We start from the raw sequence: 24,964 nt of genomic DNA on the forward strand, positions 1-24,964 counted from the left end.
GCCTGTTCTGCCTCCTTTTTGCAGCATCTTTTTTTTGTTTACTAGGCTTATTCTTACTCTTAGGTGTGCTGTCAGTAGCAAGTGTATCACTCTGTTTCCCTTGATCTTTTTCATTCCTTTTTTCAGCTTGTTGTTTCTCTTTATTTTCCTTGGCAGTTTGTTTGCTGGTGTCTCTGTTTTGCACCTGTTGTTGAAGTTGTTGTTGTTTCCCTTGTTGATGTTTGTTTTGAGCACTATTAGAGGCTGTATGGTTTGTACTAAGGTCAAATTACATAACCTCATGCATAACATGAGGAAAATTCCCCCCTTTGGTGGCCCCATCCTGCAAGTTAGTGGCTATCTCCTGACACCCCCATCCATACCTCCAGAAACTTCTTTAGTATAACCATCATCAACATTAATAATATTGGGGGTTCTGGGGTTTGGGAGCATTGAGTCAACACCTGAGGTCTTGTGTTTGTGATCAGCAGCAGCCTGCTGATTCTGCACTCCAAGGTTAGAAATTTTTTTTATGAGTTGGGATACTAGTCATACCAGCTGTTTCTTGTTCCCGTTGTCGGTTGTTCCTGCTTCTTTGTGTTTGTGGTGAAACTGGTTTCCACACTGACTTGGAGTTATTATTTTCCTGGTTTTTGTGCTATTTTTTCCTTTGAGTCTGCCACTACTCTTCCTGTAATTCTAGCTGCTGGTCTGGTTCATTCTGGCTGTAGGTTTCTTTCTCTTGTTGATGGCTTGTAAGTTGTTTCCTTGGCAGAGTTTGGTTTACCTCTCTGTTTTGCTGATTTTGTGTCCTTCCAACAGTCTCATTTGTAATTTTTTCCTGTTCCTGGGAATTTTTATTTCCAGCCTGCTCTTTACTCTTATTTCCAGCCTCCATTTCCTTTATTTTCTTGAGCTCATCATCCCTTCTTTTAGTTGTACATTATTCATCCATGTGGCCTTGATGTTTACAATACAAACAGTAGTTTGGAATCCCTTCATATTCCACCTTTAACCATCGTCGTTTGTTGGGATCAGAGTTCTTGAATCCCAGCCAAACATAATTGGGCCTAGTTTTAGTAAGATCCACTTGAACTTTTACCCTCAAGGTGCTCCATCTAGTTCTTTGGGAAGATGGTGAGTCTAGAAATAATACCTTCCCAATAGACTCCAAAATAGTCGTTAAGAGAGCTTTTTTATAACAATGCCATGGTATGCCAGGGATGGCCACACAAATAGGAACAATAAAGGTTTCCTCTTCCGGGGTAAAATCAGGGGTCCATCCTTGTATTCTTATTACTTGCCCTTCAATATTCATTCTAAGTTTTGTCCAAACTGTTTGGTAGTCAAACTCATTATCAAGGTCTATATAAACATGTCTAGCATTGAAGTGAGTTATCATTACACTTCCTGTTAGTTGAGTTTGTAAAATAAAGCTTATTCTCACCAATTCCATTTTTGGCATCGTATTGGTAAACGTCCCCACAAGAGTGTATTTACAAACCGCAGCCAATTTCACATAATAGTCATCCTCTTCAAGAAGAAAAACTGGAAATCCTTGTCTAGTCCAATGTATAGGATCATTTCAAACAATAGGGATTTCATTCTTAGACTGATTGTATTTCAACCTTGCAGCAAATGATTGCACCACAGTATATGGTGCAGGTTCAGAACTTCTGTCATTTTTAGCATTGTTGTTAGCATTCTGAACTTGTTGTTGAGAGTTATGATTTCTAGCAGTTGTCTGAATAAGATTAATACCCTGCTTATTAACTCTATAAGGTTGAGAATTAGGCTCATACCTAGTGTAGTTGTTTGATATATTAGGGAAGTTGTTGTTGTACTTCACAGTTGCCTGATTCGATGAGTTGACTGCTCTTCGGATTTTTGTGTTTTTTGATTGTTCATTCTGTTTCTCAACACTACCTTGCACCTGTTTTGAGCCCTGCTTACTACTTCCATTATTCCTTTGATCTCCTACTCCATGCTGCAATTCTTTGGATGGCTAATCCTGTTTTTAGCTTGTGTGTGCTTGCTTGTGCAGCTGTCCATTCCCATTCTCCTCTCCTTGATCATCTAGTTGAGATGTGGTTTTCACAATACCTGTATTAAACGAAGGAGTTATAGAGGATGAATTACAAACTATACCAAAGGAAAATTTTGATGAGTTTGTATCATTTGTTGAGGTTTCTGTTTGCATTTGCATCATCATATTGTTTCTGTTCTTGCCCTGCTGCACCATCGAATTTTCCTCTAGTTGTGTTTTGTTTTAATTTCAGATTGTTGTTGCTTTGATTTACTTGGAAGACTCAACATTGGTGTTTTGCTTGGCCTTTCGATCAGACACAGAGCTCTCCCCTTTGCTTTCGTGTTTTTCCTGATGTAATATGGAATTTGGATCAAAGAAAGTTGTTGAATTGTTGTTATTGTTGTTTGTACCTTTGAGTTGGTTGGACATAGCTATTAGTTGAATTTACTTAGCCTGAGAAACAGACTCGTTCGACAAGGTTCCATGAATTCCGACGATTCGAGCTCTTCAACCACCGAAGTTTTCCCCGTCATCGATTCCACCATTCATTTCACCAAAAATTTGTGTCAGATGGACCTCATCACTGGGGAAACAAACCCTACTGGTCAATTCTTTTTGAATTTTGCTGGAAGTCGATCGAATTTGAGATTTTGACTCTGGCGACGCAGTCGCTATTCCTTCAACCTCCGCCTCTCGATTCTGGTCGATTACAAAGGTCGAAGCTGATTTTTGGGTATGTAGTAGATCGTGATGTGGCAAATTCATTTCCATCATTCTTTCTTCTCGATTCCCCCCAGAAATTCCTTATGAAATATTTTCAAGTTCTCTGTCGAGCTCTTCTTCCTGCGCAGTGTTCATCGCATTTTTGAACTACGATTTAGAAGAGTTCTGAGGTTGATCGAGGAGCGTGCTACCATGGGGTTTGATGCCAATGTCCATGCGCTCAAGTTGGCTTTGGTCCGGCGGTGCTTGGCTTACCACTGTCAAGACACGCGCCTGCGCAGCGGCGCGCATAGGCGACTGTACAGTATCCGTAGGAGAGAGTTTCTGCGAAGAGAGAGAAAATGTAGATAGAGAAAAATCAAGGAAAGGAGGCGCGATAGGGTGGTTTTACTTTGGACTTAGGGTTTAATGTTTAGGGTTTAGCGTTAGGGTTTTGATAAGAGTTACGATGTAGGTTTTTTAATAGGTTTTATGGTTGAGGGTTTAGCATTTGAGGTTTAAAATCTACAGTTTAGTATTTAATGTTTGGGTTTTTGTATTTTTGGCTTAGGGTTTTGGGGTTATGGTTTAGGGTTAGGGCTAGGGTTAAGGTTAGGGTTAGTGTTAGTGTTAGGGTTAGGGTTTTCTTCTGTTTTTGGGTTTAGGGTTTAGGATTTAAGGCTTAATATCAATGGTTATAGTGTTTAATATTTGGGTTTTTGTATTTTTGTCTTAGGGTTTAGGGTTTATGTTAGGGTTAGGGTTAGGGCTAATGTTAGGGATAGCGTTAGGGTTAGGTTTTTTTTTTTTTAGGTTTTAGAGTTTGAGGTTAAGGATTTGAGTTTTAATATCTATTGTTTAGTGTGTAATTTTAGTGCTTTTGGTATTTTGGGCTTCGGGTTTTGGGTTTAGAGTTTAGGGTTAAGGTTAAGGATTGGGTTAGGGTTAGGGTTAGGGTTAGGGATAGGTTTAGGGATAGGGATTAGGGTTTTTTTAGGTTTTTTATTTTTGCGTATCAGATTTTTTGTTTAAAATCACCGGTTTAGTATTTAATGTTTGGGTTTTTGTATTTTGGGCTTGGGGTTTAGGGTTAATGGTTTAGTGTTAAGGTTAGGGTTTGGGTTTGGGTTTGGGTTAGAGTTTAGTTTTTTTAAGGTTTTAGGGTTTGTGGTTTAGGATTTGAGGTTTAAAATCTATGGTTCCGTGACCGCATTTTTATATTTTGGACTTAGAGTTTTTAATTAAACTTAGGGTTTAGGGTTTAAGGTTTAGGATTAGGGTCTGGTTTGGGTTAGGGTTAGGGTATAGGTTTTTTTTAGGTTTTATGGTTAACGATTTAGCATTTGAGGTTTAAAATATATGGTTTAGTATTTAATGTTTGGGTTTTGGTATTTTCAGCTTAGGGTTTAGGGTTAGGGTTAGGTTTTTGGGATTTTTAGGTTTCTGGCTTTAGGGTTTAGGATTTCAGGTTAAATATAAAAGGTTTAATGTTTAATGTTTGGGTTTTTGTATTCTCGGCTTGGGTTTTAGGGTTTATGGTAGGGTTAGGGTTAAGGTTAACGTTAGGGTTAGGGTTTGTTATTTTTTAGGTCTTAATGTTTAGGGTTATGGATTTAAGTTGTAATATCTGCGGTTTATTATTTAATTTAAGTTTTTTTGTATTTTGGGCTTAGGGTTTAGGGTTTAGTATTTAGGGCTATGATTGAGGATAGGGTTAGGGTTAGGGTTAGGGTTTATGTTACGGATAGGATAAAGTTTAAAATTTAGGTCTTTTTTATGTTTTAGGTTTTTTCGTTTAGGGTTTTTCTTTACATCTATCATTTATTGTTTAATCTTTGGGGTTTTGTATTTTGGGCATGGGGTTTCGGGTTAATGGGTTTGGGTTAGGGTTAGGGTTTATTTTTTTAGGTTTTCGCGTTTGTGGTTTAGGATTTTAGATTTAAAATCTATGGTTTAGTGTTAGTGTTAGGGTTAGGGTTAAGGGTTTAGGGTTAAGGGTTAGGGTGTAGTTTTAACTTTTGAGGTTTAAAATATATGGCTTAGTATTTAATGTCTGGGTTTTTGTATTTTGTGCTTAGGGTTTCAGGTTTATGGTGTAGGTTAGGGTTAGGATAAAGTTAGTATTAGGATTATGGTTAATGTTAGTGTTAGGGATAGGTTTTGGGTGTTTTTAGGTTTTTGGGTTTTTGTGTTTAGGGTTTAGGGTTTAGGATTTGAGGCATTATATCAATGTTTTAGTGTTTAAGGTTGTGTTTTGGTATTTTTGGATTGGGGTTTAGGGTTTATGGTAGAGTTAGGGTTAGGGTTAATGTTAGGGTTAATTTTAGGGTTTAGGTTGTTTTTTAGGTTTTAATGTTTGGGATTATGGATTTGAGTTTCAATATCTATGGTTTATTTTATAATTTAAGGGTGTTTTGGGATTAGGGTTTAGGGTTTAGGGTTTAGGGTTTAAGGTTAGCATTATGGATATTGTAAGGTTAGGATTTATGTTAAGTATAGGGTAAGGGTTAAGGTTTAGGGTTTTTTTAGGCTTCAGGTTTTGGGGTTTAGGATTTTTTATTTATATCTATTATTTTGTGTTTAATCTTTGGGGTTTTGTATTTTGCGTATGGGGTTTTGGGTTTATGGTTTTGGGTTAGGGTTAGGGTTAGGGTTAGGGTTAGGGTAAAGGTAAGGTTTTAGGTGTTTAAGGTTTAAGGGTTTGCCGTTTAGTTTTTGAGGTTTAAAATTCATGGTTTAGTGTTTAATGTTTGAGTTTTTGTATCTTGGACTTAGGGGACTTTTAGGGTTAGGGTTTAGGGTGTAGGTTTTTTTAGGTTTTATAGTTCAGGGTTTAGCATTTAAGGTTTAAAATATATGGTTTAATATTTAATGTTTGGGTTTTGGTATTTTGGGATTATGGTTTTGGGTTTATGGTTTAGGTTAGGGTTAGGGTTAGGGTATGGTTTAGGGTTAAGGTTAGATCATAAGTTTTTCTTAGGTTTTAGGGTTTGTCGCTAAGGATTTCATATTGAAAATCTATAGTTTAGTGCTTCATATTTGGGTTCTCGTATTTTGGACATAGGATTTAGAGTTTAGGGTTAAGGGTTACGGTTAAGGTTCTTTTTAGGTTTTATGAATCTGCATTTAACATTTGAGGTTAAAAATCTATGGTTTATTATTTAATGATTGGGTTGTGGTATTTTGGTCTTAAGGTTTCTGGTCGATTGTTTAGGGTTAGAGTTAGGGTTAAGGTAAGGATTAGGGTTAGGGTTAGGGTTTTCTTTTTTTGAGTTTTTAGGTTTAGGGTTTAGGATTTGATGTTTAATATCAACAGGTTAGTGTTTAGTATTTTGGTTTTCGTATTTTGGGCTTGGGGTTTAGGGTTTATGGTAGGGTTAAGGTTAGGATTACTGTTAGGGTTAGGATTAGGGTTAGGGTTTAGGTTGTTTTTTAGGTTTTAGGGTTTTGGGTTAACGATTTTAGTTGTAATATCTATGGATTAGTGTTTAATTTTAGGGTTTTTTAGTTTGGGCGTTAGGGGTACGGTTAGGGTTACGGTTTGTATTAGGGATAGTGTAAGAGTAAGGGTTTAGGTTTTTTTTTGAGTTTTGAATTTTTGGTTTAAAATCTATGGTTTAGTTCTTAATGTTTGGGTAATAGTATTTTAGGTGTGGGGTTTCGGGTGAATGGTTTAGGGTTAGGGTTAGGGTTAAGGTTAGGGTTTGGGTTAGGGATTAGAATTTATTTAGGTTTTAGGCTATGTGATTTAGGATTTGAGGTTTAAAATCTATGGTTTAGTGTTTGACGTTTGGGTATAGTATTTTGGACTTAGGGTTTTTAGTTTGGACTTCGGGTTTAGGGTTAGGGTTAGGATAAGAGTTACGGTATAGGTGTCTTTTAGGTTTTATAGTTCAAGGTTTAGCATTTGATGTTTAAAATCTATGATTTAGTATAAAATGTTTGGGTTTATGTTTCTGGCTTAGGATCTCGGGTTTATGGTTTAGACTTAGGGCTAAGGTAAAGGTTAGTGTTAGGTTTAGCGTTAGGGTTACAGTTAGGTTTTTGGATTTTTTTCATGTTTTTGTGTTTAGGGTTTACGATTTGAGGCATAATATCAATGGTTTAGTGTTTAGTATTTCGGTTTTTGTATTATGGGCTTGGGGTTTAGGGTGTATGGTAGGGTTAGGGTTAGGGTCATGTTACGGTTAGGGTTAAGGTTAGGGTTTTTATTGTTTTTTAGGTTTGAGAGTTTTGGGTTAAGGATTATAATTTTTCTATTGTTTAGTGTTTAATTTTAAGGTTTTGGTATTTTGAACTTTGGGTTTAGGGCTTAGAGTTTAGAGTTGAAGTTAAGATTGGGGTAGGGTTTACGGTTCATGCTAGGGATAGGATCTAGGTTTTTTTAGGTTATTTGTTTTGGGGTTTAGGATTTTTGTTTAAATCTATTGTTTAGTATCTAATGTTTTGGTTTTGGCATTTTGTGCTTGGGGTTTATGTTTAATGGTTTAGGGTTTGGGTTAGGGTTAGGGTTTAGGTTTTTTTTGTTTTAGGGTTTGTGGTTTAGGATTTGAGGTTTAAAATCTATTGTCTAGTGTTTAATGTATGGGTTTTCATATTTTGGACTTGGAGTTTTTACTTATACTTAGGTTTTAGGGTTAAAGTTTAGGATTAGGGTCTGGGTTAGGATTAGGATTATGGTTAGGGTATAGTTTTTTTTTAGGTTTTATGGTTCATAATTTAGAATTTGAGGTTTAAAATAAATGGTTTAGTTTTAATGTTTGAGTTTTCGTATTTTCAACTTAGGGTTTAGGGTTAGGGTTAGAATTAAGGTTAGGGTTAGGGTTACGGTTAAGATTTAGAATATTCTTTAGCTTTCTAGGTTTAGGGTTAAGGATTTGAGGTTTAATATCTTTGGTTTAGTGTTTTAATGTTTTGGTTTTTGTATTTTAAGAATGGGGTTTTGGGTTAATGGTTTAGCTTTAGGGTTAGGGTTAGGGTTAGAGTTAGGGTTAGGTTAGGATTTAGTTTTTTGAGGTTTTATGGTTTGTGGTTTAGGATTTTATGTTTAAAATCTATAGTTTACTATTTAATGTTTGAGTTTTCGTATTTTGGACTTAGGTTTTTTTTAGGGTTTAGGGTTTAAGGATAGGTTAAGGATTAGGGTTAGGATGTAGGTTTTTTTAGGTTTTATGTTTCAGGGTTTAGCATTTAATGTTTAAAATTTATGATTTAGTATTTAATATTTGGGTTTTTGTATTTTGGGCTTAGGATTTTGGGCTTAGGGTAAGGGTTTGCGTTAGGGTTAGTGTTAGGGTTTAGGTTTTTTTATGGTTTTAGGGTTTGTGACTTAGGATTTGAAATTTAAAATCTATTGTTTAGTGTTTAATGTTTGGATTCTCGTATTTTGGACTTAGGGTTATTTTTTGGACTTAGGGTTTAGGGTTAAGGGTAAGGGTGTAGGTTTTTTTTAAGTTTTATGGTTCTGGGTTTACCATTTAAGGTTTAAAATATATGGTTTAGTATTTAATGTTTGGGATTTGGTATTTTGGGATTATGATTTTGAGTTTTTGGTTTAGGGTTAGGGTTTAGATTTTTTTTTAGGGTTTATAGTTTAGTGTTTAGCATTTGAGGTTTAAAATCTATGATTTAGTATTTCATGTTTGGGTCGTGGTATTTTGGGCCTATGTTTTTTGGTTTATGGTTTAGGGTTAGAGTTAGGGTTAAGTTTAGGGTTAGGGTTTTGGTTATTTTAGGTTTAGGGTTGAGAATTTGAGGTTTAATATCAATGGTTTGGTGTGTAATGTTTTGGTTTTTGTATTTTTGGCTTTGGGTTCAGGGTATATGGTAGGGTTAGGGTTAGGATTAATGTTAGGGTTAGGGTTAGGGTTAGGGTTTAGGTTGTTTTTTAGGTTTTAGGGTTTTGGGTTAACGATTTGTGTTGTAATATCTATGGATTAGTTTTATATTAGGGTTTATGTATTTTGGCTTTAGGTTTAGGGTTAGGGTTAAGGACAAGGTTAGGGTTAGGGTTCGTGTTAGGGATATGGTTAGGGTTAGGGTTTAGGGTTTAGAATTATTGCTTTAAAATCGATGGTTTAGTGCTAAATGTTTGGATTATGGTATTTTGGGCGTGGGGTTTCAGGTGAATGTTTTAGTGCTAGGGTTAGGGTTAAGGTTAGGGGTTTAGGTTATTTTTATGTTTTAGGGTATGTGGTTTAGGATTTGAGGTTTAAAATCTATGATTTAGCGTTTGATGTTCGGGTATCGTAATTTGGACTTAGGATTTTTTGTTTGGACTTAGGGTTTACGAATTAGGGTTAGGGTTAGGATAAGAGTTACGGTGTAGGTTTTTTTTAGGTTTAATTGTTCAGGGTTTGACATTTGAGGTTTAAAATATATGGTTTAGTATTTAATGTTTGGGGTTTGGTATTTTGGTCTTAGGGTTTTGGGTTTATTGTTTAGTGTTAGGGCTAGCGTTAAGGTGTTGGTTAGGGTTAGGGTTTTGGGTTTTCTTACGTTTTTGGGTTTAGGGTTTAGGATTTGAGGCTTAATATCAATGATTTAGTTTTTAATATTTGGGTTTGGTATTTTTTGTCTGGGGGTTTAGGGTTTATGTTAGGGTTAGGGTTAGGGGTAATCTTAGGGTTAGCGTTAGGGCTAGGGTTTAGGTAATTTTTTAGGTTTTAGAGTTTGGATTAAGGATATGAGTTGTAGTATCTATTGTTTAGTGTTTAATGTTAGGGTTGTTGTATTTTGGGTTTTGGGTTTTGAGTTTTGGGGTATAGGATTTGGTTTAAAATCAATGGATTAGTATTTAATGTTTGGGTTTTGGTATTTTGTGCTTGGGGTTTAAGGTTAATTGTTTAGGGTTAGGGTTAAGCTTAGGGTTAGGGTTTAGGTTTTTTTAGGTTTTAGGTTTGTAGTTTAGGATTTGAGGTTAAGAATTTACGGTATAGTGTTTAATGTATGTGTTTTCATATTTTGTACTTCGAGTTTTTATTTAAACTTTTGGTTTAGGGTTGAAGGTTTAGGTTTAGGGTTGAAGGTTTAGGATTAGGGTTTTGGTTAAGGTTAGGATTAGGGTTAGGGTGAAGGTTTTTTTTAGGTTTTATGGTTCATGATTTAGCATTTGAGGTTTAAAATCAATGGTTTAGTATTAAATGTATGGGTTTTGGTGTTTTTGCCTTAGGGTTTAGGGTTAGGGTTAGGGTCAGGCTTTGGGTTTTTTAGGTTTCTTGGTTTATGGTTTAGGATTGGAGGTTTAACATCAATGGTTTAATGCTTAAATTTTGGATCTCGGTATTTTGGGCTTGGGGTTTAGTGTTTATAGTAGGGTTAGGGTTAGGGTTAACATTAGGATTAGGGTTTAGGTTGTTTTTTAGGTTTTGATGTTTTTTGGGGTTATAGATTTGAGCTGTAATATCTATGGTTTATTATTTAATTTAAAGGTTTTGGTGTTTTCGGCTTTGGGTTCAGGGTTAGGATTAAGGATAGGGTTAGGGTTAGGGTTTATGTTAAGGATAGGTTTAGGATTTTTTTTGTTTTAGGTTTTTGGGTTTATGATTTTTTGTTTAAATCTATGATTTAGTGTTTAATCTTTGGGTTTTTTTATTTTAGGCATGGTGGTTCCTGTTAGCGGTTTTGGGTTAGAGTTATGGCTAGGGTTAAGGTAAGGGTTTAGTTTTTTTAGGTTTTAGGGTTTGTGGTTTAGAATGTAATGTTTAAAATCTATCATTTAGTGTTTAATGGTTCGGTTTTTGTATTTTTGACTTAGGGTTTTTTAGGTTTTTAGGGTTAGGGTTAAGATTAGGATTAGGTGTAGCTTTTTTTAAGGTTTATGGTTCAGTGTTTAGCATTTAACGTTTAACATTTATGGTATAGTATTTAATTTTTGGGTTTTTGTATTTTGGGCGTAGGGTTTTGGGATTTATAGTTTTTGTTAGGGTTTGGGTTAGGGCTTGTGTTATTCCTAGGTTTTAGTTTTTGTGGCTCAGGATTTGATATTTAAAATCAATGGTTTAATGTTTCATAGTTGGGTTCTCGTATTTTGGACGAAGGGTTTTTTTGGACTTAGAGTTTAGGGTTAGGGTTAAGGGTTAGGGTGTAGGTTTATTTTTAGGTTTATGGTTTTGGATTTAACATTTGAGATTAAAAATCTATGGTTTAGTATATAATGTTTGGGTTTTTGGTAATTTGAGCTTAGGGTTTTGGGTTTATGGTTTAGGTTAGTGTTAGGGTAAAGGTTATCGTTAGGATTAGGGTTAATGTTAGGGTTAGGGTTAGAGTTTTTGATGTTTTTAAATTTTTGGGTTTAGGGTTTTGAGTTTTAGGATTTTTTGCATTATATCAATGGTTTAGTGTTTAATGTTTGTGTTTTAGTATTTTAGGTGGGGTTTAGGGTTTATGGTAGGGTTAGGGTTAGGGTTAATGTTAGGGTTAGGGTTTAGGTGTGTTTTTAGGTTTTAATTTTTGGGGTTATCTAGTTGACTTGTCATATCTATGGTTTATTGTTTAATTTAAGTGTATTTATAGATTAGCGTTTAGGGTTTAGGGTTAGCATTAATGATTGCGTAGGGTTAGGGGGTTTAAATCTATGGTTTAGTGTTTAATCTTTGGGTTTTTGTATTTTGGGTATGGGGTTTGGTGTTAATGGTTTTGGGTTAGGGTTAGGGTTAGGGTTTAGTTTTTTTAGGTATTAGGGTTTTTGTTTAAGGATTTGATGTTTAAAATATATGGTTTAGTGTTTAATATTTGGGTTTTCGTATTTTAGACTTAGTTTTTTTAGGGTTTAGATATAGGGTTAAGATTAGGGTTATTGTGTAGGTTTTTTTAGGTTTTATCGTTCAGGGTTTAGCATTTAAGGTTTAAAATTTATGGCTTAGTATTTAATGTGGGTTTTGGTATTTTGGGCTTAGGGTGTCTGGTTTATGGTTTAGGTTAGGGTTAGGGTTAGGGTATGGGTTAGGGTTAAGGTTATAGTTAGGTTTTTCTTAGGTTTTAGGGTGTGTGTCTAAGGATTTGATATTTAAAATCAATAATTTAGTGTTTCGTATTTCGGTTCTTGTATTTTGGACTTGGGGTTTAGTATTTAAGTGAAGGGTTAGGTGTAGGTTTTTTTTAGGTTTTACGGTTCTTGGTTTAACATTTGAGGTTGAAATTCCACGGTTTACTATTTAATGTCTGGGTTGTGGTATTTTGGGCTTAAGGTTTCAGGTTTATCCTTTTAGGTTAGAGTTAGGGTTAAGGTTAGGGTTAGGGTTTTGATTTCTTTTAGGTTTTTATGTTTAGGGTTTAGAATTTGAGGTTTAATATTAATAAATTAGTCTTTAATGTTTGGTTTTCGTATTTCAGACTTAGGGTTTAGGGCTTATGGTTGGGTTAGGGTTAGGATTAATGTTAGGGTTAGGGTTAGGGTTAGGGTTTAGGTTGTTTTTTAGGTTTTAGGGTTTTGGGTTAACGATTTAAGTTGTAATATTTATGGATTAGTGTTTAATGTTAGGGATTGGTGTTTTGGGCTTTAGGTTTAGTGTTAGGGTTAAGGATAGGATTAGTGTTAGTGTTCGTGTTAGGGATAGGGATAGGGTTAGGGGTTAGGTTTTTTTTTTGGTTTTAGGTTTTGGGGTTTAGAATTTCGGGTTCAAAATCTATGGTTAGTGCTTTACTTTTGGGTTATTGTATTTTGGGCATGGGTTTTCGAGTGAATGGTTTAAAGCTATGGTTAGTGTTATGGTTGGGGTTAGAGTTTAGGTTTTTTTAGGTTTTAGGGTATGTGATTTAGGATTTAAGGTTTTAAATCTATAGTTTAGTGGTTGATGTTTGGTTATCATAGTTTGGACTTAGGGTGTTTAGTTTGGACTTAGGGTTTAGGGTTTAGGGTCTAAGGTTAGGGTTAGGATAAGAGTTACGGTGTGGGTTTTATTTAGGTTTTATGGTTCAGGGCTTAGCATTTGAGGTTTAAAATCTATGGTTTAGTATTTAGTGTTTGGGTTTTTGTATTTTGGGCTTAGGGTTTTGGGTTTATGGTTTAGGGGTTACGGCTAGGGTTAAGGTTTTGGCTAGGGTCAGGGTAGGTTAGGGTTAGGGTTAGGGTTAGAGTTTTGAGTTTTCTTACGTTTTTTGGGTTTAGTATTTAGGATTTCAGGCTTCAATAGTTTAGTGTTCAATGTTTGGGTTTTGGTATTTTGGCCTTGGATTTTAGGGTTTATGGTAGGGTAAGGGTTTGGGGTAATGTTACGGTTAGGGGTAAGGTTAAAGATAGGTTAGGGTTAGAATTTAGGTTGTTTTTTAGGTTTTAGAGTTTCGTTTTAAGAATTTGAGTTGTAATATCTATTGTTTAGTTTTTAATGTTAGGGTTTTGGTATTTTTGGATTTGGGTTTTAGGTTTATAGTTTAGGGTTAAGGTTAAGGATTGGGTTAGGGTTAGGGTTCGTGTGAGGGATAGGGTTAGGGCTAAAGTTTAGGGGAGTTTTAGGTTTTGTGTTATGGGGTTTAGGATTTTTGGTTTAAAATCTATGGTTAGTATTTAATATTTGGATTTTGGTATTTTGGGCTTTTTTTTTAATTTTAATACCCTTAGAGGGGTAGGGGCTGAATTTCACCCCAGGCCTTATTATTTCACAAAAATTATGTACAAGGAGGGGGGCTTAAACTTTACCTCTAGACTATGATGGTTGGAGTCCAATTCCAAATGATATATTATTGCTCACCTTACAAAATTATTATTCCAAAATTCTACATACCTAGAAGAGAGGACTCCTCTTTATACATAGAATCTATGAAGCATTAACTAGGGAGATTCTCCCTTTAAAAGCTCAAAATTAAACAATCTAATTAAACTATTAAAAGAAGCTATATTATGTTATAGCTTAGTTGAAAAGCTATTAGATCATTCAAGGGGGTTCTTCAATCTCCTTTGTCTTTCCTTCTGAAACTTGGCATCTCTATTAAGTCCAAGTGGTAGTATGTTTTTTCCTCTTTAGGTAGTACTTGGCTGGTGTAATATTTTTCTGGACAAGTGTTTTTGTGGCTATGCTTTGACAGTGCATCAGCCACCCAGTTTGCTTCCTAGAATATATGTATACATTTGAAGTCCTGAGTTGGAGAAATGAGGCCTCTTAGTCTGTCCAGCTGATTGCATATACTCCACTGAGGTGTAGTTTTTTGTAATATCTAGTTAACAATTAGAATGGAATCCATTTCAAAAATAATTATCATGTACCCTAGATCCAAGGCCCAAGTCATACCAAAGATGGTTGCTCCTATTTCTGCTTTATTATTTGTGCCATTTCCAAGGGGAGAGGTATAAGCTAGAATCAGATTGTCTTTTTGATCTCTCAAAATGCCTCCTGTCCCTATATTGCTTGGATTATTTTGTGCACACCCATCTGTATTGATTTTGATCCAATGGTCAGGTGGTCTTGTCCAGGATATCTTCTGCACTTCTGTAACTGGTACACATCTTTCTGCAAGTTGGATGATTCCACGCCAAGTAAGGGTCCAGTTAACCTGAGGAAAAGCAGAAGTTATAAGTTTATATTTATCATTATAGATTGCATACCTGACTCTGGTTCCATTAGAGGTTTTGGCCCCATATTTACAAGCATATCTATTTTTCCATAAATTCCAGCGGATGAGGATAGAAGAAGTCTATAAGATGAATTTGTGAGCTTCATTTTTATGTTTCATGGACCACCATTGACCAATAAGTTGTTTTAATGAATTGTGGTCAATTTTCACTCATACTCTATTTGTAAAACATCTCCAGACTTCACCAGCAAGATCACCATTGTTGAAAATATGATTGATGGTGTCTGATCCTGATCTATTCTTGCAACAAAAACAATTAGTAGGTTCTAGGACAAACATAATTAACTTTTCATTGGTAAGCAGTTTCCCATTTATGGACCTCCAAAGTAGGAAAGAGGCTTTAAATGGCATGTACTTTGTTCCATATGAGAGCCCTGAATTGATCTTTAGGTCTTTTTTCCCTGATTTCATTCCAAGCTGAAGAACAAGTGAACATGTCATTGGAATTGGCTTTCAAGTAAGCTTGGTCTAGTAGTTGTTGTTGAGGAACTCCTATAGCTAGGATATTGGCTAGTTGATTAGGGGGTGCCTGATGAATCAACTATTGGTACTTCCACTGGCCATCTACCCAAAAATTAGCAACCTTCATGTAGTCAAACATGTGGCTGTTGTTAGAAAACAGAGCAAGTTGTCCTTCACCAGTCCAGTTGTCCCACCAGAAGGAGCGATTCCCAGAGTTAAGCTTTCATTGAATGTGTTGCTCAATATTATCCCTATAATGAATCATGTGCTTCCAGTTCAATGAATCTCCAAAATCCCATTTTTTACATATGAGATTTGATCTTTGGCAGTATTAGGCTTTGATGAAATCTCCCCACAATGTGAGCTTAGTCCTAAAGATCCCCCATTGTTTATATTAAAATGCTAAGCACACATCTTTCAAATACCTCATCCCACCCCTCCTTCATCAAAAGGGTAATTGAGGTTCTTCCAGCAAGACCAGTGGTATTTCTTTATGTCACTTTTCCATCCCCGGAAGAAGTTTGTCATCAACATTTGTATTTGCTTTAGTACTTTGGAAGAGGAGGTGATAGCTGAAATTAAATGAATGGGTAGATTTTGCAGGACATGTTTAATTAACACAACTCTGCCCTCATAATGTAATTGTTTGATCTGCCACCCTGTGATCCTACAAATTACTTTAGATACAAGGTCAGAAAAGTAAGAAATCCTTGGCCTACCCACAAAGACTGGGCATCCCAGATAGGTGATAATACCTTGCTTGTGCCTAAACCAGTGATCCATTTAATTCATTCTTTTGTGTTTTCAGAAACATTTTGATGTACCATGAAATGAATTTTCTCACAATTGATCAACTGGCCTGATGTATCATCATATGTTTTGAGAGTTTGCATGATGAGCTGGAGAGTTTTGGATCTTCCTGAAGTAAACAGGATAGTATCATCTGTAAAACTCAAGTGGTTTACCTGGGGGCCTTCCTTCCATGAAAATACCATGGTAATCATGGTGGTTAGGTAATCCATTTATGGATCTATAAAGCATTTCCCCACCTAAATTAAATAGGGCAGGGGAATGTGGATCACCTAGATGACTGGAAAAAAACAAATCTTTTGTCATTATTTATGATGGAGTACAAATTATTTGCCATGATTCTCAACACCATGTCTATGAAAATCTTTTTGAAGCCCATCTTCCTTAAAACCTGACATATATAGGCCCAAGATACTCTATCATAGGCCTTAGCCATATCCAGCTTAATAATGACATTACTACCTATGTTTGGCTTTTTAATCTGATGGCTGATTTCTTGTGCCAACATGATATTTTCAATTATACTTCTCCCCTTCACAAAACCAGACTGATTGAGGGAGATCATGATAGGTAGAATAGGACAATCTTGTACTCAGTAGTTTGGAGATGGTTTTGCTAATGATGTTTCTCAGGCTAATAGGCCTAAACTCTTTCATTTTATTAGGATTGCTCACCTTGGGGAGAAGTATAATGTAGAAATGAGAAAAATACTTAGTGATCTCTTGGCCAGTAAAAAATGCCTAAATCACTCCTATAAGATCCTGATTGATAATGTGCCAACATATTTGGAGAAAATACCCATTCATACCATCAGGCCCTGCTGCTGATTGGGGGTTCATTGAGAAAACCACCTCATGTAGTTCAGCCATAGTAGTAAGAGATATGAGCCAGTCATTTTGCTCTTGATTAACCATTCTAGTAATGCAACCAAGGTAATCTTCATTTATATATTTGTTTTCCCCTTTAAACATTTGTTGAAAATATTCACAGGAACCCTTACCAATATTTTCATCTCCTTGAATCCATTCTCCAATTTTTTGGATTCTATGAATGAATAGTCTCCTTTTTCTACCTCCTATCCAGGAGTGGAATAATTTGAATTTGTATCCCCCTCTTTGAACCATTGTAACTGATATTTTTGCTTCATAATGGAGTCCTCCAACTTGAGATATCTAATATAATTGGAATTAAGTTCATGTAGAATCTCCATTTTGGTATCACTATTATTTTGAATTAGGTTTTCCTCAGCCTCTTTAACCTTTTCTTTGAACTCTCTAACTTTCAGAAAAATATCACAAAATTCCATATTTGACCATGTACTCAAAGTGTTAGAGAGTCTTTTCAATTTTTGGTGGAATTTCCACATGTTATTGCCTGTCACCTCTCTCTCTCTCTTAACAAGATTTCACAATTCCTAGGAAGTTAGGATTATCATCCCAACAGTTAAGGAATTTGAAATATTTAGTGTGACCCTCCTCATTACTGACTATTGCCAATAAAAGAGGACAATGATCAGAGCCTGTGGAAGGAAGGTGGGTAATGGTGGTTTGTGGCATCTGTTCCAGCCAAGTATCATTTATAAGCCCTCTGTCAAGTCTTTTCCATATTCTATGATTGATGACTATATTATAGGCCCAAGTGTATCTTTGGACACTAAAACCAATATCCATCAATCCACAAGCTTCAATGATGTCAATGAAATCCAAGCTTTTCCTTATATTTTATGGAATACCCCCTAGTTTTTCTTCAATAGATGTTATAACATTATAGTCCCCCACTGAACACCAAGGATTGTCCTCTATCTCAGCTTGTTGATGCATCTTGTCCCATAGAGGTCTTCTATGGTAATCTTTACATTTCTCATAGACAAAAGTTATGGTGAATTGTTTATGTAGCTCATTGTGATTGAAATAATAGGTAATTTGCTGCTCATCTTGATCCTTAACAACACAGTCAACATCTCCATTGTAAAAAAGCCATATTTTATCTCTGCAGTTGGTCACTGCATTGGCCATGGCTAGTTGGTTTTTTAAATTCATCACATTACCACTATATGCAAAAGGCTCAAGGATAGCAATAATAGCTAAATGATGCATTTTATATAGAATTTTGATTCTTTCCATGACTCCTTGAGTATTTACTCTCCTCACATTCCATATGATTATACTATTAATTGGGAAACTCTAGGGGAAAATAGTCTTGTGTTTTGCCTGCCTGTAGTGACAGTTTTGATGTCCTGATTTTTGAAGTGAAATTTTTCATGGTTCAATCCTCTTGGAGATAAACCTTGACTTTGAGTCACTTGTTGAAGAATCTCCTCTTCCATGTCCTGATCATTTGGAGGACTAAATGCTCTTATCAAGGCATCACTAGTTTCATCATCTTCATCAGGGTCTTAAGCATAATGATTATTTCTGTCCACTTCATATTCTTAATTGATAACTTCATATGCATCTATCAAGGGAACAATATTAACTTGGCATAGAGCTTGTTCCTTATCTGGTGGTGCCCTTGGAGGTGGAGTTAGGATATTTGTGTGAACTGAAGTGTTCATCTGTCCCTCTAGGTTATCCTTCTCCTCTCTAAATTTTTATTTATCCTCCCTTCTCTTCTGTTGGTTTTCCTTACCTGTATCCTATTGTTTGGCCAATTTTCTCTTGGCAGCATCCCTTTTTTGTTTAGTAGGTTTGTTTTTTCTTTTAGGAGTATTTTTTAGAGAACCTTTTATATTGTTGTCCCTCTCTTTTTCCATGTTTTCCTTTTTTTGAGTCATCTTGTCATCAGCTTCCTTATTTTGTTTTCCTTTCTGGGTGTCTTTGTTCCTTGTGAGTCTGTTTTCACTCTGTTTTTCCTTTTCTTGTGTTTGTTGTGTACCTTTATTTTGCTGTGTTTGTTGTTTTTTCCTGTAATTTTGGTTTTTCAGGTCTGAGTTTTCTCAGTATATTCTTTCTCATGCCCATCATGAAATAGGTTTCCCCGTTTGGATAAACCTTTTCTTCATATTAGAAGTGTTCTCCTAACATCTCCCTTCCATACCTCCATTAGTTACAACCAACCTATTCTCATTTATTTACAGTTCATTAGAGATGGAGTTTTCAACTATGATACCTGTGCTGTTGATTCTTCCCTCTTTTTGGTGTTTCATTTGCTGAAGCTCTAGTTTGTTTCTCTAGGATCTTTACCCTAATTTCCCTGCCTTATGTTATCCTCCTGATTTGTTTCTTGTTCAGTAATAATATCTTCTTCCTGCATGGTTAGTTTATTAAAGCTATTATGATGATGATGAGAATTCATACCTGCCTGTTGACTCTGATTCTACTGATTTTCCTTTGTTACATGCTCTGTGTTTGATGTAGGCCTCTAAATATATTTTTTTCCCATCCTCTTGGGCCTTTTGATTTTTCCTCCTGTAAGTGTGTCATTCAACCTCCTTCTTCTATAGAGATTGTTTTTGCTTACCATTTTCCTTTGCTTTTTGCTGCACTTGGTTCAGACCATCTTGTATTTTGTTTTGCATTGTTTCCAGTTCTTTGTTATTTTGTTTATCCCTATTTTTATTCATCTTGTCATATTAATGTTCTTTTGTTTGGCTGTATTTCTCATCCCTCATCCTAGCTTTACATTCTTCTACATCATGGCCCTGATGTCAACAATATTCACAGTAGGGAGGGAAGTTCTCATATTCCACTGGTTGCCATGTCCCTATAGTATCATCCTTTTTTGAAAGACCAATCCACACATGTCTAGGCCAAGGTTTGGTTAGATCAATTTGCATTTTGTCTTTAACCATCCCTACCATTGATCTCTTGATGGAAGTTGTGTCTAAGTATAAAACCTTTCCAACATTTTCAAGAAGGGGAATGAGGAAAGGTTTTTTAAACAGTGCCAAGGTAGAACAGGAAGAAGGATTCAAACTGGTAAAATAGGTATCTCCTCTTCAGGTGTAAAGAAAGGAATCCAAGCCTGAATTCTAATGAGTTTTCCCTCTATGGTCATTCTCTGTTGTGTCCACAATGTGTTGTAGTCTAACTCATTTTGGAGTTCAATGAAAACATGCATAGTAGTACTAAACTTCTCATTTAATTGAGTATGTTGGATGAAGCTTTCTCTAATAAACTCCATTTTAGGCATAGTAGTACTAAACTTCCCAACAAGAGTATATTTCCAGTCAACTGTAAGGGTATGCATATAGTCATGCATGTCAAATATCACAGTTGGTTTACCTTCTTTGGTGGTTTGAATAGTCTTAGTCTTCATCAATATAATGGGACTCTGGGCTTCATGAATTTTCCTTAGTCTAGCAGCCAAAGATTGAAGCATTGTTTAAGGAGGAGGTTCGCGCACATGTTCTTGTTTGTTTTTATTCTGAGTTTTAACAGTGTTACTCTCAATCTGCTTGGGGTTGCTAGAATTTTCGTTCTGAGTTACAACAGGGGGGATTCTTTTGTCAAAGTTACTAGAGATTTTAGGAAATTCTCTATGATAATTGTTAAGATCACCACCCTTTCCATTTCCAGTCTGCTGCATTAACCCCTTTTTCTCATTATCTAGATTAGAATTTCCATTTTTTGACTCATTGATGTGAGCATTCTCCTCTTTGTTCCTATCTCTAAAGTTAACTACAACAATTCCCATGGCTTGATTCAAGCCATGGCCAGTACCAGTATTTTTAACCAGATTGTTGCTACGAGTATAGTTAAGATGTTTACCTGCCTGTTGTCTTTCATTGCTTTGTTCTATCCGCCACTGTTGTTTGCCGTGATTTTAGTTCTTTTCACCCTGATATGTTTCCTCATAAACATGAGAAGGATCTTCTAAATCTATGACGTTCGCCTGCGTCCTTCCATCCTTCTTACTAGCAGAGTTCCTTTTTGTTCCACTGTTCGTCGTCTCATCATTATTGCTTTTTTCCATCTCATATGATTTTTGTTATTTGTAGTACGAAGGATGGAAGGACGCAGGCGAACGTCATAGATTTAGAAGATCCTTCTCATGTTTATGAGGAAACATATCAGGGTGAAAAGAACTAAAATCACGGCAAACAACAGTGGCGGATAGAACAAAGCAATGAAAGACAACGAGTAGATTGTGTATTCTTATCTAATACCTGAGTTTTGAAAACTCCATTATCGTCTCCCCTATCCTTTTCCTGTAGTTCAACTGCGATTCTATTCTCCAGGTACTTAACCTCGATTCCACTAGTTATAGAAGTTAGATGAACATCCTTCCCTTAAGAAAAATTCTCAGTCGAGATTTCGTGCACATGTGGTCTATGAAGGATTTGATTTTGGGGCAGACTATCGCGATTTCGCTGTACTTTTACCCCTAAATTCAGCTCATCGATTCCATCAATTGATTGTGTAAAATTCTTTGAAAGAGTAGTGCGTTCTAGCTCCTGCTGAGACGAATCCTTCCAAGTTTGTTGAATATCTTTATTTAATCTAATAGATTCTGGTGAAATATTCTCAAGTTCCTCTTCCGTTCGCGATTAGGCACTCGTTAACATCTCTTTGAATTGTGCCTTCGCAGAGTTGTTTTGCAACACGAAAAGGGGTTCTTGCATTTCTAAGTTCGTAGTCACATACTACCCCGGTTGGGACTAGTCCGGTGGCCTAGACGGTACCACCGGTGGCATACACGTTTGGTCTGCCAGGCTGAAATTAGTCGTTAAGGAGTAATGGTTTAATGCTTGTAAGGAGCGTTTGGATTAGACAGACAAATTGGATAGAGAACTAATTTGGCTATTTTTTTGGTATTTTGGTCTTGGGGTTTAGGGTTAATGGTTTAGGGTTAGGGTTAGGGTTAGGGTTAAGGTTAGGGTTTGAGTTAGGGTTAGTGTTTAGGTTTTTTTAGGTTTTCGGGTTTGTGGTTTAAGATTTGAGATTTAAAATCTATGGTCTAGTGTTTAATGTCTGTGTTTTTTGTATTTTGGACTTAGAGTTTTATTTGGACTTAGGGTTTAGGGGTTAAGGTTTAGGATTAGGGTCTGGGTTAGGGTTAGGATTAGGGTTAGGGTGTAGTTTTTTTTGGTTTTATGGTTCATGATTTAGCATTTGAGGTTTAAAATCTATGGTTAGGTATTTAATGATTGGGTTTTGATACTTTTGGCTTAGGGTTCAGGGTTAGGGATAGGGTTTAAGATTTTTTACGTTTTTGGGTTTAGGGTTTAGGATTTGAGGTTTAATATTAATGGTTTAATGTTTAATGTTTGGGTTCTGAGTTTAGGGTTTAGAGTTTACGGTTAGGGTTAAGGATTGGGTTAGGGTTAGGGTACGTGTTTGGGATGGGGTTAGGGCTAGGATAGGGATTTTTTTAGGGTTTTTGTTGGGGGCTTAGGATTTTTTGGTTTAAAATCTATGGATTAGTATTAAATATTTGGGTTTTATATTTTGGGCTTGGGTTTCAGGGTTAATGGTTTAGGGTTAGGGTTAGGTTAGGGTTAGGTTAGGGTTGGGGTTAAGGTTAAGGTTTAGGTTTTTTTTAGGTTTTATGGTTTGTGGTTTAGGATTTGAGATTTAAAATCTATGGTCTAGTGTTTATTGTTTGTGTTTTCATATTTTGGACTTAGAGTTTTTATTTGGACTTAAGGGTTAGGGTTTAAGGTTTAGGATTAGGGTTAGTGTGTAGGTGTTTTTTAGGTTTTATGGTTCATGATTTATCATTTGAGGTTTTAAATCCATGGTTTAGTATTTGATGTTTGGGTTGTTGTATTTTTGTCTTAGGGTTTAGGGTTGTGGTTAGGGTTAGGGTTAGGGTTTTTGGTTTTTCAGGTTTCTAGGTTTAGGGTTTAGGATTTGAGGTTTAATATCAATGCTTTAATGTTTAATGTTTGGATTTTGGTATTTTGGGCTTAGAGTTTAGGGTTTATGGTAGGGTTAGGGTTAGGGTAAATGTTAGGTTCAGGGTTTAGGTTGTATTTTAGGTTTTAATGTTAGCTGTTATGGATTTGAGTTGTAATATCTATGGTTTATTGATTAATTAAGTGTTTTGGTATTTTAGGCTTAGGGTTTAGGGTTAGAATTAAGGATAGTGTTAGGGTTAGGGTTATATTAAGGATAGGGTAAGGATTAAGGTTTAGGGTTTTTATTAGGTTTTAGGTTTTGGGGTTTAGGATTTTTGGTTTAAATCTATGGTTTAGTGTTTAATCTTTGGGTTTTTGTATTTTGGGTATGGGGTTTAGGGCTAATCGTTTTATATTAGGGTTAGGGTTGGGGTTAGGGTAAGGCTTAGGCTTAGGGTTAATTTTTATTCTATTTTAGGGTATGTGGTTTAGGATTTGAGGTCTAAAATCTATGGTTTAGTGTTTAATGTTTGGGTTTCCGTATTTTAGACTCAGGGTTTTTTTAGGGTTTAGGGTTAAGTTTAAGATTAGGGTAAGGGTGTAGGGTTTTTTTAGGCTTTATGGTTCAGGGTTTAGCAGTTAAGATTTAAAGTTTATGGTTTAGTATTTGATGTTTGGGTTTTGGTATTTTGGGCATAGGGTTTTGGGTTTATGGTTTAGGTTAGGGTTAGGGTTAGGGTTAGGGTATGAGTTAGGGTTAGGGTTAGGGATTAAGTTTTTTTTATAGGTTTTAGGGTTTTTGGCTAAGGATTTGATATTTAAAATATATGGTTTAGTGTTTCATATTTGGCTTCTCGTATTTTTGACTTAGGATTTCTTTTGGACTTAGGTTTTAGGGTTAAGGTGTAGGTTTTTTTAGGTTATATGATTCTTGGTTTAAATTTTAGGTTTAAAATATATGGTTTAGTATTTAATGTTTGGGTTGTTATATTATTGGCCTAAGCTTTAGGGTTTATGGTATGGTAAGGTTAGGATTGATGTTAGGGTTATGGTTTTTTTTTAGGTTTTAGGGTTTTGGGTAAACAATTTGAATTTTAATATTTGTGGATTAGTGTTTACTGTTAGGTTTTGGTATTTTGGGTTTAGGTTTAGGGTTAGGGTTGAGGATAGGGTTACGGTTCGACTTCACTTTTGAGATAGGATTAGGGTTGAGGTTTAGGGTTTTTATTTAGGTTTTAGGTTTTAGTGTTTAGAATTTTTGGTTTAAAATCTACAGTAAGTGCTTAATGTTTGGATTATGGTATTTTGGGTGTGGGGTTCGGGTGAATGGTTTGTGACTAGGGTTAGGGTGTGAGTTAGGGTTTTGGTGTTATTAGGTTTTAGATATGTGCTTTAAGATTTGAGGTTTAAAATTTATGGTTTAGTGTTTGATATTTGGTATTTTTGACTTAGGGTTTTTTGTTTGCACTTAGGCTTTAGGGTTTAGGGTTAGGGTTAGGAAAAGAGTTACGGAGTAGTTTTTTTTAGGTATAATGGTTTAGGGTTTAGCATTTGAGGTTTAAGATCTATGGTTTAGTATTTAATGTTTAGGTTTTGGAATTTTGGGCTTAGGGGTTCTGGTTTATTGTTTAGGGTTAGGGCTAAGGTTAAGGTTTGGGTTAGGGTTAGGGTTAAGGTTACGGTTAGGGTCAGGGTTCGGGTTTTTTTCGTTTTCTTAGGTTTATGTGTTTAGGGTTTAGGATTTGAGGCTTAATATCAATGGTTTAGTGTTTAATGTTTGGGTTTTGGTATTTTGGGGTTTAGGGTTTATGGTAGGGTTAAGGTAAGGGGTAATGTTATGTTTAGGGTTAGGGTTTAGGATGTTTTTTATGTTTTAGAGTTTGGGGTTAAGGAATTGAGTTGTAATATCTTTGGTTTAGTGTTTAATGTTAGGTTTTTTATATTTTGGGATTTGTTTAGGGTTAAGGTTAAGGATTTGGTTAGGGTTAAGGTTCTTGTTAAGGATAGGGTTAGGGATACGGTTTAGGGTTTTTTTAGGTTTTTTGTTTTGGGGTTTAGGATTTTTGGTTTAAAATATATGGTTTAGTACTTAATGATTGGGCTTTGGTATAGGTTTAGGGTTTATGTTTTTTTTAGGTTTTAGGCTTTGTGCTTTAGGATTTGAGATTTAAAATCCATGTTCTATTGTTTAATGTCTGGGTTTTAGTATTTTGAACTTAGAGTTTTTATTTGGACTTAGGGTAAGGTTTAGGATTAAGGTCTGGGTTAGGGTTAGGATTAAGGTTAGGGTGTAGGTTTTTTTAGGTTTTATGGTTGGTGATTTAAATTTTGATGTTTATAATCTATGGTTTAGTATTTAATGTTTGGGTTATTGTATTTTCGACCTAGGGTGTAGGGTAAGGGTTAGGGTTAAGGTTAGGGTTAGGGTTAGGGTTAAGGTTGAGGGTTTTCTTTAGGTTCATAGATTTTGGGATTTAGGATTTGAGGTTTAATATCTATGGTTTAGTTTTAATGTCTTGGTTTTTTATTTTGGGCATGGGGTTTCGGGTTAAGTGTTTATGTTTAGGGTTAGGGTTAGGGTTAGAGTTAGGGTTAGGGTTTTATGTTTTATGGTTTGTGGTTTAGGATTTGAG

The sequence above is a fragment of the Solanum pennellii genome, chromosome 11, assembly GCF_001406875.1.
Source record: "Solanum pennellii chromosome 11, SPENNV200".
In the NCBI taxonomy this organism is placed as follows: Eukaryota; Viridiplantae; Streptophyta; class Magnoliopsida; order Solanales; family Solanaceae; genus Solanum; species Solanum pennellii.